A 529-nucleotide genomic window follows, 5' to 3' on the forward strand; every position below is an offset into this window, starting at 1 on the left:
ACAACTCCGAGAAGTCATGCGGGTTGGCAACGCCGAGTCTATCCGGCCCCAGAGAAAACCTGGCGCCTGCTGCGCGCGAGGCTGCCCCACACCACCTGCGCCCCTTTTCCAAGAGCCTAGATCTACCCCTGGCCATGAAGGGGAAATAGCCAGAGCTCGCTCCCAAGCTGCTACCAGAAATCTGCGTAAAACGTCTCTCTTTTTTTCTTTTCGGAAGCACCCTAACACTGTGAGGGAAAGCGAGGAGACAGCTCCTCCCCTCCCCGCCCTCCTGAGGGCTGAGCTATGAGGGGACGCAGCGCCCTCCTCTCCCCTCCTGAAGGGCGCGCGCCCCTCCCTCCACCAACGGTCGCTAGCAGCTAGCGCGCCCCTCCCCCCGGAGCCGGCGAGGCAGAGCAGCGCGTGGCAAGGGGGCGCTGCGCGCATGCGCGGGCTCTGCGCGCTCTGCCCGGCAGCCTGCCCGTGCCCCGGGTCCCGCGCTCGCGCCCCCGCCGCCATTTTGTGGCGGCGCCCCCCCCCCGGCGGGGGG

The sequence above is a fragment of the Alligator sinensis genome, unplaced genomic scaffold (genome assembly GCF_000455745.1).
Source record: "Alligator sinensis unplaced genomic scaffold, ASM45574v1 scaffold1255_1, whole genome shotgun sequence".
NCBI lineage: Eukaryota > Metazoa > Chordata > Crocodylia > Alligatoridae > Alligator > Alligator sinensis.